This window comes from Lagopus muta, chromosome 16 (genome assembly GCF_023343835.1).
Source record: "Lagopus muta isolate bLagMut1 chromosome 16, bLagMut1 primary, whole genome shotgun sequence".
NCBI lineage: Eukaryota > Metazoa > Chordata > Aves > Galliformes > Phasianidae > Lagopus > Lagopus muta.
Genome location: NC_064448.1, coordinates 7,320,148 through 7,340,087, shown reverse-complemented (window position 1 = coordinate 7,340,087; position 19,940 = coordinate 7,320,148). Strand labels below are relative to the sequence as shown.

Genomic DNA, 19,940 nt, shown 5'->3' with positions numbered 1-19,940 from the left:
AAGAAAATTATCAGGTTTCTTGGCAGAGGTCTCTAATAAGCGTTGAAAAGTGCAGAAGGAACTGAGACGAATGGGGCAGAGTGACTGAACTACTGAGAGCCCAAGAGCATGAAAATAGTGGAATACTAGGGAAAAATGCTGCAAGCAACCAGCAAAATACAATCCAAAAGTGAAACATAAGTGCTGTGCCCTCCTTAGAAAAGCCAAGCAGAGCCTGGATGTCAATGTCAGCAACAGCTGGGCTCCATCATTGTTACATTCTCTGTTGTGAAATCTGCACTGGAAGGGTTTCAGCTGAAGCTCATGGTGCTGTGGGGGGAACAGGCTCTGCTGCGTGGGGCAGGTTTGGCTGCTATTCTCTGGCCCTAGGCTTCACCCCCAGCATGCCCTCTACTACCCCAGCTCTTTCTCACACCATGGGACAGGAGAGCCATTCCCGAATTGTTCATTTACATTTTTAAGTTCGTACCAGTTGGTAGCAAATAACAGAGCCTCTGCCAGCATTCTGAGGTCCTCAGAGAGGTACTGGAGGATGCGGGAGAGCTGCTGGGCTGCCTGCAAGAGGTGAAGGGAAGAAGGGCAGAGAGGTCTCAGCAGGGACCAGGAGTAGAGAGCAAACAATCCTTGGCAGAGGGCAGAGTCTCTGCAGACTCAGATTTGGATGAGAAAGAAACAGGTGAGGGCAGACCTCTTGTATCTAGGGCAGAGTAGCTGCATGGGCACTGAGTCCTGAAAGGACCTGAAGATTTCAGCTCACCCAAACTTGGGTAGGAAACATGCCAATACAAATACAGGGAACTGTATGGTTCTGATTCCCCCAAAGAACACTTAGAGCTATCCCTTTGGCTCCGGTATTCTGCCCTTCCCAGGAGGTGCATTTCCACCCCTGCAGCCATTAAGCAGCCTCTCTGTGCTCGCTAACCACAAGTGCACGCATCAATGCTCTTCTTCCTGGGGATGGCTCTGCCAAACCCACTCTGTTCTCCCTTCCTGTATGGCCAGCCTACTCCTCAAGGTAGGTGGGTGCACAAAACACCACCACCTTCCACATCTACCTCATTCACATCAGGTCTAAAGCTAAAGGCTGTTTCATGGAGGAAGAAAACACAGACTTTTCTGCTAGCTGACAAACAAATGTCCCCAAAAGGGCGATTTGTCCCATCGCCCCTCTTCTAGGAAATCTCCAAAATGATTTGAGAAATGGACTTTTTTTCCTACCTATCAATACCATAGATCAAATCTTTGGGATCTTGTCTCAAAACAGTGCTTGGTCCCCTAGGGATGCTGTTTCCCCACACACGTGCCCCTGTTCACTGCACGGGGATTGGACCAGAAGATTTTTAAAGGTCTCTTCCAACTCCTATTATTCTATGATTCTGTGTAGGGATTGTGGTAATGCTTTGTCTTCCCCTCTTGTGCTGCTTGCGCAAGGCTGGCACAGAGGCACAAGCAGCTTCCTGTAATATGTTATCTAACATTTAGCTTTAAGCACTGGATTCTGTAAAGCAATTTGCCTTGCTGTATTATTCTGCAGCCAGGAATTTATTAGGTCCCCAAGGGCTGGTGCCTCCTATTCATCACCCAGCATCCATCAGGACGGAGCCACATCTATCAGCTGTGAGGTGGTGCAGTGACCTCTCACAGGGGTGACCAAGCACTTATCTGTGCCATCCACCTTGCAGCCAGGCTCCTAGGAGTGAGAACTGCTCTGCTCCCACATACACAGAGCCTGAAAGGATGCTCCAGCTGGGGAGCAATTTCAGATGTTTCCTGGGAGGCAACACCACAACATCCTCTTTCACACTGAAGGAAATTGAGACAGAAGGATTAAAGCAACCTGCCAAAAGCTGTGTGGGATGGAGGATGAATGAGCAGCGAAATGCATTCTAAATCTTAACAGATATCCCTTGGTGATTCTGCCAGGACTCTGCCTCACCACCATTGCATGTGGTGGAACGCTCTGCTCAGAGGCTCCCCCCAGCAACAGCTGTCTCCAAGCTCACACACCTCGGGGAGGGCAATGCTGGTGGTGCTACAAAGACGTTGAACTTCTTGTTTCTCTTTTTTTTTTTTTTTCCCCGAAGAACTGGCAGTAAGAGCTGAAAACTCTGCATGAAGCCAGCCCTTCTTGGCCGCTCCCTGCTCCTATTTGCCCTCAGCTGTGAGGAAATGCCCTCCTCCTTCATTCTTCCTTTTTGGCCATTCAACAGTAATTAATGCTGGAGCTGCAAAGGAGTCAGAAAGCCTCATGCAGAGTAACACAAGGACGGCCCTCAGAACTACTTCCAAGCAGACATTTAATGCCATGGCCAGGACTGGGGGCTGGCCTCCCCTGGGAGCGGGGGGATTTTGGTGACGCTTGGATACAGCTGCAGGAATCCCATGAATTGCCCATGGGAAGGGTCCCTTCCTGCCTTACTTGGGTTACTCTGCATCTGTAACATGTATTTAATAAAATACATTTTAATTCTCAGGATTATGAAGATCACTTTAAAGCAGCTTATCGCTTTAAAGTAACTTTTCTCCTTTCCTGGTCTTCTCCCCAAAGTGTTTGTGGGCGATGCAGAAGGCTGCATTAAGCCATTCTTGAAGGCTTTCTCAGATTAAACTTCTTCACATGGGACAGAACTGCTCTCCACACATTTCAATGAGCTCTCCCCAGCCTGCCCTTTCCCTGCTAACTCCCAGCACTCACTAACCAAAATGAGCAAACTGGATGTAATCCTACAACACAACACTGCAATTACTCATCCCAAATGAGCTCTGGGGGAGAAGAGGAGAATGCTGAGAGCAGAGCAGTACCCACAGGGAGCACAGAGCAGGACTATAACCCTGGCTGAAGGCCTTCACCATAGCTGAATCTATTCCCCACCACCAACTGCTTCAGATTTGGGCACTCAGGTTTCCAAAAGCCTTACAGCAAAACCCTTAATGCAACACCTGCCCCAACCACTCCTGCTCTCTTGAGACTGCCAATTCCTGGTGTGATTAAATATCCAAGAAGTGCAACTATTCAGAAGTGAAGGTTTACTCTCATCTTGGAACTCCTAGCAATGAAGTGCTCTATAAAGCATTTTACTGTCCAAACTCCTCACATAAAACACAGAATTAAGAGTTTTGGTAAATGCTTAATCTGTGACAAGCAACCACAATGCAGCTTTCCCATACAACCCATTGGCCCTCCTCTGTGAGAGGGACAGCAGATCTGTCTAGGAGTCACCACCCACACCTCCGCCAGGCCTGAAGGGACACTCAGCAGGACCCAGCTGCACCTGTGGCAGCCAGAAATCATCATCACCTGTTTCTAACAAGATGCCTTATTTGACACAGGTCACAGCTGTCACCAGCTAGGTGATGGTTGCTGTGCTCAGAGACAACTCTGCTCTGGTACCACTGCTGTCCTCATCACTCCATTATCCTCCTCCATCTCTCAAACTGCAATCTTTGTACAGATTCCTACAGTACATAACAAATGAGGCTGCACTTCCTATTCCTAGCATTTAGGCTATGCCACCCCAACAACCGTAGCAATAACAGGGATTCTTCAGGATTACCATCATAGAGGTTCTTATTTCAAGGAAGGTATCAGCTACCTGCCTTTGTACATTAAACAAAAAAATTTAAAAGGGCCAGTTATTTACACCCCAGCAAATCAGGATTTCCCAGGTGTATAATCAATAGATATCAAGATGTTACAACCACAATATAATCAAGAGAGTTAGGCAAAGTAGACAATGATAACAAAAGAGAATAAAATGGAGGGCTTACCCTTTGGCTGGGCTCAGCATGAAACACCAATAGAGACAATCTCCAAAAGAGATCCTTCCCCTCTGGTAGCCAGCTCTTCAATAGGTCTAGGAGAGGTGCAGCCAGGCTCCACCCCTTCCAGCAGCACAGGAGAATTGCCTTCACCTGTGCTCCTCTGGCTGGCTCATGGCTCGCCTCAGGTGATCAATCAGAGGTTCAGGCTGTGACTCAGTAGTTCCCATACACCAGGACACTCCCAAACTTCTCTGCCATCATATCTGAAGAACAAGCAGCTGTTGTCCTTGTTCACTTGTTGGAAGATTCTTCACATCTTGCACGCATTCAGTACCATGCTGTATGCTGGGGCACAAGGAATGTGGAGATGTGCCCCCCGTGGCTGTGCCACCGCTGGGGAGAGATGCTGGCACTGCCAGCAGTCCCTCTTTCACTTGGAGCAGCTGAGGAACACAGCAGACAGGTGATTCAAATAGAGATGCACTGTTAAAAGCACAATTATCAAACTTATACATTTCCTTCTGAGTAATAAACACAAGTATGGTACCCTGTAATAAAAGCTGAATTGGCTTTAAGCTTTCATAATGATGGCTTTTGGATGGCTCAGCTCTTCTGCTGCCATCAAAGAGTCCCCAGGGAGCCATGGGATGGCACAGCCGGAGCACACATCCCGGTGCAGCCAAACTGGGAGTGAAGTGAGACACTGAGCACAACGTTAGGGTCACTGCCCTGGGTTAACTTAGCAAACAACCCTGCTGTCAGCATTCATCTCCTAAATTCTTTCAGGTCCAGATGGGCTGTGTGCCAGTGGGCTGGAATGCCAAGGCTCAGCTGCTTACAGCTGTGATGGGAATTAGTGTCGCTGAATGTAGCGTGAGAGCTTGGTCGAGCTGTAGTGTTTCTTGTTGGAATAAAACCCAGGGAGGTTTGCTTAGTCTAAAGTGTGTGTAGGGTGGCCCTCACGTTATGCATCTTGCAAGTGTTGTAGCAACAGCAGAGATCAGACTTACGCAAGGGAAGGCAACTTTTCTTACTTTCTGGAGGCAGAAATTGAGGGGAGGTGTTTGGAAATGCTGCTACACATGGATGATTCAAAAGAGGTTGCAGTAACATCATGTCCAAGATTTTTCTTGGTTGTCCAAGGAAACCAGGTGCCAGGCCTCGTGCTCGCTGTGTTGGATTCAATGCCTATCGTGTACATCCAGGTGGTGGCTTACAGTAGCACCTCAGGCTGTTTTCTGGGAGGAACACAAGCCATGTCAGCACTCTCCCGACTGACACAACTGTCTTGCTTGCAAGGGGCTGCTGTCTGTGTGCTGCGGGCACACCTCACCTGCTCTGACTTCAGTATGGCACTCCATGGTGCCATTTAAGCCCTCTGCCCCCCTGGTGCGTGCTGCCACGCAGTCACAGAGCTCGGGCTCTCAGGGTTCTGGAAGTCAACGGCTGGTTTCTCCAGCCAACCCCTTCCTCGTTCCCCGTCCCTGTTTTGCACTGGGATTCCAGGCTTACAGTTTAGCTTCCCGAAAGAACTAGATGCAACAAGACTGCTCATTTGAGGGTGTGTGGATGTTTATTGGAATGTTTATGCCCAGATCCCCCCACGCCCTCTCTGTGGCCTCCAGGAGGGCCATCCCAGCGCCGTCCTCGTAGCGGAGATGTTGTGTTCTTCCACCACTTGGCCGCCGTTTGCTGGGCTCCGTGCAGTGCCTGGGTGGCTGGTAGCAGGATGAGCCACAAGTACGGAAGGATGAGCTGGAGCTGCAGGTGGTCTGCTCCAGTAGGGCAGGGAAGTGATGTCAGAAGTGATGGATGAGCTGGAGCTGCAGGTGGTCTGCTCCAGCAGGGCAGGGAAGTGATGTCAGAAGTGATGGAAGAGCTGGAGCTGCAGGTGGTCTGCTCCAGTAGGGCAGGGAACTGATGGTCCGTCCCCGTGCTGTTCCCGGCTGAGGTTGGGTCGCCTGCTCACAAGGGGGGCCCGTCGGGGTGCCGTGCGGGCTCTCCGGCGCCCATCCGCCGCTCCCGTGCTACTCGCCTCAGCCACTCGCGGTCCTCCTCCTGCCGCGGCAGTTCTTCAAAGCGGCTGCGCTGGCGGACATCCCCGTGCCACGAGGAGCTGCGCACCAGCCGGCGGGGGGACCTGGAGCGGCTGCGCGTCAGGCTGCGTGGTGGGGCGCTGCGGGAGCGGCGGGCAGATCTTGCCTCCCGCCGCTCCCTGGCGCGCTGCAGCTTCCCCTGGGGCGAGCAGGTCGGGGGCCGAGCCGAGGGGCGCCAGTCCAGCCGCTGCTTGGCGAATATTCTTTGCCGGCACAGGGGGCAGCGAGGGCTGTTGGCCGCCCATTCCTCAATGCACTCCCTGCAGAAGATATGCCGGCAGGGGAGAGCGCGGATGGTGTCGCTGATCCGGTCGAGGCAAATGGGGCACCGGTCCTCGCGGGCCTCCACCGGCCAGACCCACCTGCGCCTGCGGCTGGGAGCCGCCTCCCGGCTCATGGCTGCGGCTGCCCTGGCGCTGTGGGGCTCCAAGGATGGATTCGGAGCCCCAAGGATGGATTTGCTGGAGGCTGCCTCTTGCAGAGCAGTCGGCAGCCTCCGCGCCTCCACTCACAGTCCACTCGCGAGACTCCTGTCACGCACTGGCCAAGTCTCAGTGTGTCGTGCTCTCTCAGGAAGACACGCGCACCTCGAGAGTCGCCAGCAAGACTCAAGGAGTGCTGGGCCCGCTGGCTATTTATAGGCACCCGGCCCATTGTGAGCTCATGGGCTGACTGTGACCCTGCGATGCTGGCACATTGTGAGCTCATGGGCTGACTGTGACTCTGCGATGCCGTTGCCAAGGGCGCGCATGGGGGAGCTTTGCTGTGCGCTTATTGTGGCGTTGCTAGTGTTGGCATTTGCCTGCCCGAGTCCAGCCAAGGACTTTCTGTGGGACATTTTCACAAGCGGTGACAAATAAACGATTGGTTGAAGCAACCAATGGAATGGATTTGGTGTTGCCATTGATCAGTGCCGTAGCTGCGAGCGTGCTGGTGTTTGATAGCCGTGCTAGCAAAGCAAATGCTATCCTGGGTATTTTTCACCAGGAAGGGAAGGGAAGGGGCAGAGCTTAGCAAGAAGGGCTCCCTGTCTTGGTGGGGAAAGAGCAGCACAGCTTCTCTGTTTCTCTTGTCTCCTTAGAATCATAGAATCCTAGAAATACTCAGGTTGGAAGGGACCTCAAGGATCATCAAGTCCAACCGCAGCCTAACCACAGTACCCTAACTCTAGTAACCCTCTGCTAAATCGTATCTCCGAGCACCACATTGAAACGGCTCCTAAACACATCCAGGGACGGTGACTCAACCACCTCCCTGGGGAGCCCATCCCAATGTTTAGCCACCCTTTCTGTAAAGAAGTGTTTCCTAACGTCCAACCTAAACTTACCTTGGCGCAACTTGAGGCCATTTCCCCTCGTCTTGTCACCTGTCAGCAGTGAGAAGAGACCTACCCCGCTCTCACTGTAAGCACCTTTCAGGTACTTCATCTCTCTTCCTGCTATTCCTCTGCACCCTCCAGGACTTTCCCTCACATCCCAGCCTAATCTGTTCCCTTTTGGGGTGACTTTTAACATGTCTTTGGAGGAGGGTCATGAACATCATCGTTGTATATTCTTCTTGGAGTGTGTAATCCTCCTTAGGGCTATGAATTTTAACATTAACTTCAGCCTCCTCCACGTCAGTTGTTAGTCATTAGCTCTTCCTGTCTTATTTATTGGTTGGTTGGGGCCGTACGTTGCCTTTCCCTTTTCTGGCCAGTGCACTTGCGGAAGGAAGCCTCTGTTAGTCTTCATGTCCCTTGCCAAAGCCGCCTCCAAGCGTGCTTTGCAGAGCGTTGGCGGCCAAGGGGCTTTTCTGCAGGGCTGCAGGGTAGATAGCAAGGCCCGCTGGAAGGCATTGATTGGAGAAAAATAAATCTACAACCAGCAAACTGTTGGTTCAGAAGTTGGTTCAGAACTGTTGGCTCTTGTTAAGGTCTTTTGTATTCAGATTTGCCAACATTAAAATTGCTCAGATTGGAATTTTCCGGGTGGTTGTTGACTTCTAATAGGAATCAAAGACAATTTCAAGAAAATCAGCCATTTTTAGTGATTATGTCAAGAGAAAAGTATCCAATATTGAGAGAGATGGAGCTGTTATATAGGGGGAAAAGAAGAAAAAGGTGTAATCCGACATTTACAGATTGCACGTCTCCACAGACAAACTAGGGAGAGAAATCAGGATTCTATGGGAAAGCCTTACTTTTAGCAATTCAGGTCAATAAATTGCTTCGTTTTGCAACCCAAATATCCCTCTAATGCAGTAAGCCAGCAGAACAAAATTACACCAATTTAACGAAGAGAGTGAAAGCAATGCTACCATGAAATCAGGAACCTGGGAGCTTTTCCACTGTGTTGCACCAGTAAATAATTCCTGTAGTTTGGGACTCTTCCTAATCTATTTTGTAAAAAAACCCAACCCAGTATTTAATTAAAAAGTTAATTTCTAAAAGAATCTGGATAGGTCACTGAGGAATAAACAAATCTAACAGATGGCTTTGATGTGTAACCACATGCAAATACCAAAGGCATCTCATGAGTTGCATATGCAGTGCTTTTTCCAACCTGAGGGATTTCAGTGCTGGAAGGGGGCCCTTTGCCACAGCAATAGAGCAGGAATTAATGTGTTTGCCATCCTTGCTAATGGTTCTTTGTGTCAATCCAACTCATACTTTCAGTGAGCAGCATTTGGAGCCCCAATGCTGAAGCTCTGAATGGAGCAGAACCAAACCCATTATTAATGGTTACTGACCTCTCACATTGCACTTGCTGGGAGTTTACACTGCAGCAAAGCTGGCACCATTCCTGGCCCTTGGGACTCACACATAAAGGGAAGCACACTCCATTTATTACTTTGCTACAGGGGAAAGGATGGAGGGGATACAGGGCAGAACTCCATCTATATTTAAAGACTGTGTCCAGTTACTATGGCAACAGAGACTCCAATCCCACAGGACGTTGCCCCTGAGCACCTCTGCCAACTCCTGCACAGAGCCCAGCTTTGTGCAAGCTGCCGGCCTTTGGCCTCACACTTGTGCTGAAGAACAGATGAAGAAAAACATCACTCACCCATTTCACTCATGCGTTCACCTGTGTACTCATAAGGCCACACCATCCTGATAGCCAAAAGGACATTGTATTTGCTGAAATTCATAAACAGAAAAGTTGTACGTGAGACACACAAAACAAACCTCACCCTCCCCACTAGTAAAGCTTCAGCTGGAGTCCTGCATTTGGCTTTGGGTTCATCAAGAAAGATGGGATCCAGCTGGCAAGAACCCAGAGGGCAGCAACAGGAGTGACCACAGGTGTAAAAAAGAACCTCTATGGAGAGATGGAAGGAAATGGGCCAGCTAACTCATGAAAACAGAAAACAGAGGTGAGAGTAACAGTTTTCATACAAGGGTCCTGCAGAGGAGCAAGGACTTACTTTCTGTGTTTGCTGGGAATCAGACAAAAATAGCAGGGAGGGAGACTAGGATGGCTGTTAGGAGAAACTTGCAAAGCATAAGAGAGATGAAACACAGGAACAGACTGTCTAATGAGGCTGAAGGATGGAGACATTAACGCTATCAAGAAGGTGTGTAAGCACCTGTCAGCAATGGTCTAGACATATTGGTCTTGGCTTGGTACAGGAGGGTGGATGAGGGCTCATCTCCATGTTCTTTCCTGCCACACACAGGATTTCTCTATGAGAACCTCACACGTGCTCTGCAGTTACATGGTTACCTGTAGGAGCACAGCCCATATTTTGGGAGCCATGTACAGCTGTTTTCCTGATGCAGCAGGGCTTCAGGAATCCACTGATTTTAAAAAAAACAAAAACAAAAAAAAAACCAAAAAAAAACCCAGCATTCCAGTTGTTGACTTCAGTCACGAGTAACAAATATTTCAGCAGATTGTTTCCTTCAACACTTCCAGCAATCTTTTGTCATAAATTTTCACTGGTTTGTATCAACTAAAAATCTCTCTCACTCAAGATCCAGCTTGAAAAATGTTGGCTTAGGATTAATTTGACGTAGATTTATGTCCACAGACTGTGTTAGGGCGCGAGTTCCTCAAAACATTGACCTAAGTTTACCAAATAAGAACACGAAAAACCCAAAGAACTGATTCAAATCTAACTGGCGAAAGATGGATACACAAAGTCAGCAGGAGTCTGACAATGTAAACCACTGTCAGGTTCTGTGATATTGGTGTATGCTTGAGAAAAACAAGAACTGCAACAGCTCAAGGGACAATATTTGAGAGGCTTCCAGCACCAATGCATCTTGAGCTTCACCTGGGCTGCCACAGTGCTCCTCAGCCTTTCCCACAGCTTTGAGAAAATTTATATATATTTATATATTTAAAGCAAGGCTTTGACTTTGTTTAAATGAAGAAAAATGTTATGTGGATAAATATTAATGGAGAAAAGGATTAAGCAGAAGGGTGAAATAGCACCACGTGTAGCACCACGTCTGAGGCTTAGAACATGTGTTTCTCTTCAGCTCAGAACTTTCCCTGGTTTTGGGCACAGGACAAGAAAACTCACAACAGCTCAGTGAGGGGGAACCAGAGGGAGATCCATGCTGGGCATTGCCATTGCTGAGTGCCATGCATACAAATGCAATGAAGCAAGTGATAAGCAGCCACACTGAGCTTTTCTTGGTAGGAAGCAACAGCTGCAGGAGCAGGAATGACTCAGGGAAAAGGACAAAGCACAAAGGGGCCTGGGGGCACCTGCAAGGCCAGGCTTCGTCTCATGCCAAGGAAGAAAAGCCAATGGTTATTTACCCACCAGTTGCTCAGCATCCCCAGGCGCTATGGGATGTACACTTGGCTTCACTGTTTTTTTCAGTCTCTCTGCAACACTGAGATTTCCCATCCCATTTGCAAAAAGTGCATATATTTTTCCCTAGGCCAACCTCCTCCAAGCTCCTTGTCATTTTAATTTTATTTCTTCTACTTTGCATCCCTTCCCTGCCCAGCAGACATCACAGGTACCAGGCTGAGGCTGACTTTGCTGTGGTGAAGGACAAAACCCTGCCCCACGGTGCCTTCCTCCCTCACATTCCTTCTTCCTGAGGACTCCTGCACAGCACAGCACACTGCACACCCCAGGGCTCTCACTGCTGCTCCTCATCCAGCAGGGACACTTGGACATGCTCCACGTGGGGATATGGGTAGGGAGTCTGCTGTGTTGTACTGCCAGGGAGCTGGGGAGGAACCTGGAGTGGCTGCAGTGCAATGCCCAGCTATGGGACACAGACACACGCCCAAGGAATGGAACAGCACAGGCTATGCCAGGAGAAGCCAGGAGAGGTCAAGCATCCATGCGTATAGCACAGTGCACTGCAAAGAGATGGAGAAAAATGCTCGGGAAGATTGCAGCTCTACAGGAGCAAGGTCCTGATAGGAGACTGCCATTCCCTTCACCCATTGGGCTTATCTGAAAGGCAGGCAGCAGCAAGCCTGAAGAACCGACAACCAGAAGCTCTCCCAAGTGCCCGGCACTCCAACATCTCCGGCGCGCCCCAAGTGCTCCACTGTGGGAGAGGCAAACTTCCTTAAGACCGCCCCAGCGCTGCGCATGCGCACCAGTGCCAAGGTGCTCCCTACTGCCGCCTGTTGGATGAAATGCGGTACTGCAGGTGCCGCTCTGCTCACGCATGTACGGGATGGCGGGGCGCGAGTCTCTGCGCTGCTATTCATGCGTGGATCAGCATCTACATCGCCTCTTCCCCAGCAGGCGGCAGCAGTGAGCACTCTGTTGTACACAGCTCCTGTAGTACCATGATTCTTCCAGCAGGTGGCAGCAGCGCTCAGTGAGGACCACCCCCTTCTCCCCCCCCCCCACTCGAAGGCATTTGGTCGCGTTCCAAGACAACTCAGAGGGCCGGATGGACGAGTTGTGCTGTTTACTGAAGCAACAGACTGCAGATTCTTTTGGATTGCCGGTGGTAAATACGCTGTCTGCAGAGCACGTGCGAGTTCCAAAAATGTGAATAACACAGCTGCAATGTGTTAAATGAAGGACTAACTCTATAGTGATTTTGAGTTTCCTGGGGAAGTGCTTCACTATAATCAGATGTGCAAATCTCACCCCGTAGGAGTTCCTATGGGGGGCAAGAGAGGCACATCAAGCTCCCCTGCTGCTGCCAGCATCCAAGGTTGTAGGGCACGATGCCTAGGGAGCCATCATGGAACAGGTTCTTTGCATATTCACTGTATTCCACTCTGGAGGTTTTCTCAATGCTGTACCTTCTTTTAGCAAGGGACATCTCAAGTCACCTCCAACACTAATCCCACATGAAGGTAGGTGTGGTTGCTGGGGGGCAACAAGTGAGGTGAAGGCAGCTGTAAACTGCAGGGAGAGACAGAAAGATCAGCCTCCAGGAGATGGAGGATGGAAGGCCAGCTGCTGTCTGGTAGGCCAATTCCCACTCCTGTAATCTTCATCGCTTTCCCCATTTCTAAAAGTGTATTGCAGCCAAACACCACAGACCTGAAGGGTACAAAAGGGACATCCGATGTGACCACACGGTTACTTGGCCAGAAGAACCCACAAAATATGATGGTGACTTTAGATCTGGAGGCCTTTACCCCATTTCACCACAAGTCATGCTGGTTGGACCAGCCAGACATACACATCCTCATCCTCGTTAGCATGTTGGCATGGAAAACAAATATGACTGGATAATGAAATCAATAGGAAAACAAGCAGGGGCAACTGAAATCAGCTTTGTTTAAAACATAATCAGGTTCCCCTCTTATACAACCTTCTAATTAGCGTTACCATATTCAAAATTTAAAATAAAAGTGAATATCATGTGGTTACAGAACCATGTCAAAAAAGGGAGGGAGCTTCTTGGGACAGCAAGGACACAGCAAGCTTGCAATAGCTTCTCTTTTTGAGGCAATATATATATATATATTTAACCAAAGGAGATTTGGCACATTTACAGTTTCTGTTATTGCACCAAGTAGTTCTTATTTTACAGTTCAAAGGGAAGAAATAACTGTTAAGACAAGCTGGTTTCTCAAGTATGAAATTACAGGAAATGTCCTAAACATTTCTGTACAGTAATATCTCAAGAGTTGTAATGCAAGCAGTCTGCACAGAAGGAGGGCAATAAAATGAGTGGTTCAGTTTACCTTCATATATGTGAGGTTTGGAAAACAGACTTCAGGTATGAAATGCAGTTTGCAGGTTAAAAAGCACTTCAGATTTTATGGTTTCTCAAAATCATAGAATCTTAGAGTTGGAAGGGACCTCTGAGGGCCATGTATTCCAACTCTATGCATTGAACAGGGACGTCACAGCTAGATCAGGTTGCCCAGGGCCTTATCCAGCCTCACCTTGAAAGCCTCCAGCAATGGGGCATAAATCACTTCTCTGGGCAATCTGTTCAGTGCCTCACCATTGTCACTGTAAAAGATTTTTTCCTTATCTAACTAAATCTGCCCTCTTTGTGCTTGAAACCATTTCCCCTTGTTCTATCACCACAGACCCTACTAAAGAGTTTGTCTCCTTCTTTCCTGTTGTTTCCCTGTGGATACTGAGAGAATATTACTGAGTATTTTAAATTGAATGGAAAGAGAAAAGGTAAAATCATTTGCAATAGTCAATATATCATTATTGTTAATACCAACAGCTGCTGTTTAAAACTGAGGGACATTTGGTACCTGTGACTTGTTCTTTCCCTGTGTCATCAAGTCACGCCAATGGTTATTTTGCAAAACACAAGGAAGAGGACAAGAGGGAATGGCCTCAAGCTGTGAAATTCTTATGCTTCCAGAGACTCAAGATGAATACTAAAAAAGATAAAATACCTGCAAATAAGAACATATTCCATATCCACATCCATCCCCATCTTTTGCAATTAAAAGTGCCTTTAGACTTTCAAAAGCAAATCCTGTCCAAATAGTAAGTTTTTGCTGATGAATCTAGCAGTTATCTTAACATAGAAGGCATTTACTTTGTTGTTCAACTAAAGATGTTTCATTTTCCTTTTCCAGAAAGAAAAAGAAAACCAGTAGTATTGGTCATACGATGCACCATCTTCAATGGTTTAACAATTCTTTAAATCTGCAAAGAGAATTATGTGACTCTAAGATGCAAATACAGGCTGATCTGTTACCTCCAGAAAGCAGTATTCTCTCTTGAACAACTGATTTCACTTGTCTTCCCATCTATTATGTAGTTTTTATTACAATTATCAGCTCCTGAACAATTACAAGCTCCTTGCAAATTAATTTAACTCACTCCAATCTTTACATTTCTTATTATGGATTACAGCCATCAGATTGAATTAGAAACCCTTTAAAGATTTCTAATATGCACCTTTTTATCCATCTACACGTCTCAACAACTTGTCCAGGATCTTGTCATTTTATATCCCCATACATCATATTTCTTTGTACAGGATTCAAAAATGCAGTCTTGTGGGCTTAGCTGAGCATTGCATAAAACATTCAAACCAACCAACCAATCAAAACTACAAAAAAAAAAAAAAAAAAAAAGGATCAATAAAAAATAGATCAGGAAATAACTAATAGTCATTGTCACAATGCTTACTGGTAGTGTGTTCTCTTCTTCATATCAGAAAGTATACAGACGAAATTAAATGAGTCCCAGAAATACATGGCATATTCAAACTAAGATATCAGCATGACAAGAGCCTGAAAAATCTGAAATTCCATAATTGGGGTGATAAAAAATGACAGGAATGCAAAACTCTGAGCAATAAGTGAAGGAAAGCCGTGGGCACCTTTCAACACTGACACTGTTAAGAACTCGTGGATCTTAAATGCGAAAGGAAATGTTTGGAGAATTATTTACACAACTCATAATTAGCATGTGAAATTCATTGCTCTAAGGGACAGAAAGCCAGTGAACTTTAATGGATTCTATAAAGGAGGCAGCTTTTCTCTGCACAAGAGGATAACGTGATTATTTTAGGGTCATATAAATTCCTTCTTTCAGGGAGCAAGTTCTGAAGGGACTGAAAGTGGGGTAGATTTCCCCTTCACAAGGAGAGCAGCAAAGTGCCATGGGGCTTCCCAACCAGCCTTGGGAACTCATTTGTATTGGCAGAAACAAGAACCTCCAATTCTGTACTGCTAAATACTGTGCTTATGTTCCTCTGTTTCTGTTCAAAACATTCAGTTCCTTCCTTGGAATGAGCAGTTAAGATGTGATATGTAAGACACCTATGCTAAGGCCCTCCCTATGTGACACAGCTCAGCTTCAAGTACCAAGAATACACAACAGGGGGAAAATGTCACTGTGACAGATCTGACATCAAAATAAGTCCCCTGGGGTAAGGTTGACTGCACGTCTGTATTACCCTCACCCAACATTCATTCAGTCCATTCTTAATCTCCAGTGAAAACAATTACATATGCTTTTACAACCTCCATAGAGGGTCTAGTTCAGTACTTATCCTCACTGCCAGCATTTTAATTTATACTTAACCTTAGCATTTCTATGACAGACTAAAGATTTTAGGCTCCTCTTTTTGTAACCACCTCACTTGTTTGAAAAGTTGTCATCACATCTCCATAGCTGCCTCTGTTTTAGACTGATTCAACTCCGTGCTCAGGGTTGGACACAATATTTCGTCTGAAGTCCTAATAACAACAGACAGGGCATATTTAGCAAACATGAAAGCTCCAAGACAGCTTTTCTTGGCTCTGCTGTTGCTACGCCCTTCCAGTTGGACAGTGAAACATTGGGACAACATGCCATTTGCTTTATTCCTGCAAATTATGCCATTAGCTCACAGAAATTTTGTGTAAATAATGTCTTCATATGGTTATGAAAATACCATGTAGGATGTTGCTACAAATTAAAGTTTATACGAAAGAGGAAAAAAAAAATGGGTGGGCTTGGCTGACTTCTTAAAAAGTCCATGGTAGATTTTAATCATGTTGGTGAAGCTAACAAGTTTCTCTATTCCATTATTTTCAGGAACTGTCAATGGCAAAGGGGTTTGGAACCAGATAATCTCTAAGGTCCGACCTAGCCATTCTATGACTAAATTAGTTGATGTAAACTGCAATTTCTAGGCTCCTTCCCATGGCTCTTACCCCATTGTATTATACACAGGTATTACGCTTTCCCATTCCTCATCTTATGAAAATTTCACTCTTCAAGTTCTTCAAGGTGAGTACTAACATTCCTGAGATTGCTTCAGGCTCTGCTCCTCACTGTAGATAAGTGAGATTAAGCAATAGCAAAATGAGACAAAATACCTTAATCAAGTTGGAGTAAGCATAAAAAATGGAAGTTCCCATATGAAAAGATAGAAAGATCCACAGTCAAATAGCCAGAAGACTAATACAACAAGAAAAAAGAAAAAGAAAAAAAAACAAACAAAAAAAGAAAAATTAGCCAGAAAAAAAAGAGAAATATCATGAAGTCATGCCAATGAATTCATTTTCTTTGTATCTATAAAACACCCTCCTTGTACAGGCAGATCAAAGTATTTTAGCTTTTAATGTTGTGCCTTTATAGTCAGAAACTAGTTGAGTAATCACCACAGAAGCACAAATTACAGTCTTAATTTGTACCTGCTACAAAATGAGTGTTTTCTTTAATTTTATGAGGATGAAGTTTCCCTTTGTGCAGGGAGTATTACTGCTTGAGATCCAGTCCTCAGAGCTATTCACCATTCAGTGGTTCATCAGTTTAATAGCAGCTTACTTGACATGTACACCATTAATGCTGTTGCTATTTGTTCACAGAGACTCTAAGGGGAGACTGACACAAAAGCATCACTGAGCCCAAAAAGACTCAGTGATCCCAAATCAAGGACTACTGAGGTGAGTGAAAAGTTCTGTTGTTTCACTGTAAGACTTATGAGCGTATGCATAGGGAACTATATTAATTTTATTAGGAATATATACTTTTATTTTGTGAACACTCATCTGTGGATCATGCTAGGAAAAGATATTCACTCATTCTGACTCAAAAAATCTTCTCTCCTCTTCCCAAGTGACACATCATTGGATGTGAAAATCTGGATTCCAGGTATGCAATTAAATGTTCTACTTTTCCGAGCATCTCAGTCAACCCTCGGGATAAATAGCCTGAATTGCATAAGTGTGGTGTGTTAAAACCCATGAGCTAATATATGGTCACTAGGAAGTTTACATGCCCACTGGAATGACTTACCTGCCTCACCCACCTAATGTGAATTACAATTGGTTTGAGCTGAAGGAGAGGCCTAAAGTTTTCTCTATAAATGCTGCCACGCAGCCAAAGCTTGAAGTCTTATCATAAACCTCTACAGTTGCTCACAGAAATACAAAGCCCAAGACACAGAGGAGCAAGGAAGCATGGCTGGTAAGTGCAAATAAATAAGTAAATAAATAAATAAACAAATAAATAAATCTCTTCCTGAATAGGGGATGGGTAAGTGAATAATTTACCGTATGTTTTTTATTCTGTAGGGTTATTATCTGTAAAAGGCTCTGAACTGTTGAAGTGTTCTACATACTGAGATTTTGAGTAGGTTATTTCAGCATTTTCTTTCCTGAATTTTTCAAAAGACATCAACAAGGAAAAAAGATCATCTGTCCATTACTGTGCTAGAACCAGGTATTATAAAACCGCAAATAGAGCAGGAGAAACTATGGCAAACTGCAAACTATCTAGTAGGGTGAAACTTAATGAATCGAGGGCTTGTTCAAGTATGAATTAATCTTGTGTTAATGGGAATATTTGTGCCATGAGCACAAATATGGACTACATTCCTTCCTGGAGATTCAGAGTCAGCAAAATGCAATATCATTTTAACTATATGTTGAAATTACTGTGAAAGGGACTTTATAATACAGACAAATCAGTACAGATGTCCAGGAGTAAGGTCATAGCAAGAAAGATATTAAATCAAGACACTGTAGCAAGATTGGCTTTGTTCTTGCTTAGGTCCAACTTGTTGAGAACTCAGTAAAAATGGAGTTACTTCCAGGCATGTAGTTCACGCTCTGCTGGATTTATGTGATATTAACTAGAAAAGTTTAGGAAATTAATCAAAAAGCAACTATCCATAGAGCAGAGGATGAAGTACAGAAATGAGAGGTGTTTTTTGCCCTCGTGGAGATTAAAACAGGCAGAGTTACACCATGGTCAAAAAGCTTGATGAGACTCAATTGCAGAAACTCTTAGGATACAAATATTCATCCATTACAATCACTGAAATAATTCACGTTATTGACTGATCTACTTGTGCTGGTGTTCATCAGCAGCATCTGTTGTTTGCCCGGCCTGACGGTGCTTATTAATGACTGCATCTGCTAAGTGTGAGATCATCTAGATGTCCACTTGTTCAGGGGCTGGGAGGGAATCGGGTGGACACAGTGGGCATAAGGCTGTTGATTCCCTCATCCATCTCCTCCTCTCAGCAGACCAAATAAATGGCCAAACACAATTTGATAGGCAATCTGAAAGACTGGAGTGATTAGGAAAATCTTTCCCTTTAAGAGAAGGACTGTATGGACAGTAAAATAGACAGTAAAAACTTTCCTCTGTAGCAATGGGGAAACAACCACAAAGTAATTGTTTCTGCATTGTAACACTTCCTTTTAAGCAATGATATGCCAATGGCTTAGACATTAACTTTGCCATTTTGGCAAGGCAGTCCCTAAAAACTTCCTTTTTATGCATGATACATCAGTGTGTCCTTCTTAACCACAATTTTCTCATTACAGTAAATGCAAGAAGCAATAGCAGCATTTAACGAACAAACTGTTATTTGCTGATCACAGCCAGCTCTTGCTTGTGAAATACCCAGGTCATATTGCAAGCCCAAGTTCAGTTAGAGAAGTCAAAAGTACCCAGGGTTTCTCCTCAAAGTTCCAAGCACAATTTTAATGTAAAAAGCTGTGTGTGTGTGTGCACAGGTGTGTGTGCACAGGTATGTGTGCCCATGACTGCTTTCACATATGCACACAAACATGTTCCAAAATCACACATCCTGCAAATACAAACACTCTTCCAGAAAGTTTCAGTGCATCTGTGGGCCAGCCTGTACTGGACTTGGTTTAACAGAATACAGAAAGAGAAAGGAAGGTGATGCCTTGGGAAAAGCATTGTAAATGGTCCTGTAAATTTGATAATACTTTTTTTCCCTAAGAGTTTTGACAGTCTGCAGCACATTACTGCTACTAAGCACTCAGTAATTTGTTTCACAGCCTCACACTCAATTATCTCTGCTTGTGTCTTCAGTTTTGTGTCATTACCACTAAGGTGTGAGTCACACCTGCAAGCATCTTGTTTATGTACCAGAATTAGGAGTGCTTGGCCATAGGATGGGTCATGCTGGATTGAAGTTCTTAGAAGAAATAAGCAGAGTCTAACAGTGAACGGAGCTTGCAAAGAGGTAGTTCTGATGAGTGTGCAACTCTAACTGTAAGTTACAACATCCAAATAACATCTTTACTCCAGTTCAGTGGAAGGGATGTGTGTATAAGTGGGAGAGGTAGGGGATTACATTTAAATGTAATAGGCTGTAAGCACCAGGTCATGTCTGGCTATGTGGGAGCTGTCTGGGAAGTCTGATTCATTCCTAGGTGCTGGTCCCTTGGTAGTTTCTGAAGTTGCTGTGCTAGTATATGTCACTATCAACTTCCCATCTGAAAAAATCCATAGCATTCCTGCCAGGATCCTAAGGGAAAATCTGAGTTTCCAGGAATTTCCTGGCATGCTGTAACATGTGCCCTGCTAAATGAGGTATTCTCATAGAATCGTTTGTGTTATAAGGGATCTTTAAAAGCCATCTGACCCAATTCCCCTGCAGTGAGCAGGGACACCCACAGCTCCATCAGCGTTCAGAGCTCCTCCAGCCTGACCCTGACTGCAGGGACGGGGCCACCACCTTATCTCTGGGTGCTCTGTGTCAGTGTCTCACTGCCCTTATTGTTAAAACCTTCCTTTTTATATTGAATCTAAATCTCTTTCCATTTCAGACCATCTGCCTTTGTCCTGTCACACAGATCCTGCTGAAGAGTCTGTCCTTTTTCTCACAGCCCCTTTAGATACTGACAGGCCACTCTCAGGTCTCCCTGCAGCCTTCTCTCCTCCAGGCTGCACAGCCTCAGCTCTCTCAGCTGTGCT

General features: G+C 45.7%; 1 protein-coding gene across 1 annotated transcript in view; it reads right to left on the bottom strand.

Moving 5' to 3' along the window:
- The window catches only part of KCNB1 (potassium voltage-gated channel subfamily B member 1), a 115,868-nt gene extending 112,049 nt beyond the window's left edge, over window positions 1–3,819 (bottom strand). The window contains exon 1 of the mRNA XM_048963118.1: window positions 3,769–3,819. The gene's annotated coding sequence lies outside the window, so the exon portion shown is untranslated. The remainder of the gene's footprint in view (window positions 1–3,768) is intronic.
- Window positions 3,820–19,940: the final 16,121 nt, after the last annotated feature.